Here is a 534-nt window from a genome sequence, read left to right as displayed (position 1 = left end):
TCCCACATCATGGATCAGCATCGACCAAGGTTACCACTACAATATATATCCTTTATAAGCCGTCACATGAGATAATTTGATCAATTGTAAATCCCCAGCATTTGTATCCTCCCCCGGTGTAGTGAAGTACCGAGAAATGACAAAAACAATCGGGGGTTTGGCTTTTGATATTTGATAAAAGGGGATTCTGGCGTGGAACATTTATTTAGATAAAAAGTACTTTGCCTCCTACTCCTAGTAGCAGACTGGGCTCGCATGCATCCTACCATCACTGAACGGAGTGGATTAAGGGACGCACCTTTTAGGAACCCCTGCTGGTAAAACCGCGTCTTGCTGGTTCATCATTGGGACGACCAAACTCTAGTGATAGGACAGCGGGTAAAACAACGGCCTGCAGGTTCATCATTCAGACCACCAAGCTCTACTGCCTGGTGATCAGAGAACCGAGGGGGAAAGCATGATGACGAAGAACGGTGGAGCAACAAGCGCACAAAGTCACAAATCCAGTCGGTGGGATGCGGGCCCTTTTTCTTC

The sequence above is a fragment of the Triticum dicoccoides genome, chromosome 2B (assembly GCF_002162155.2).
Source record: "Triticum dicoccoides isolate Atlit2015 ecotype Zavitan chromosome 2B, WEW_v2.0, whole genome shotgun sequence".
Classification (NCBI taxonomy): domain Eukaryota; kingdom Viridiplantae; phylum Streptophyta; class Magnoliopsida; order Poales; family Poaceae; genus Triticum; species Triticum dicoccoides.
Note: the sequence above shows the minus strand (reverse complement) of the source record.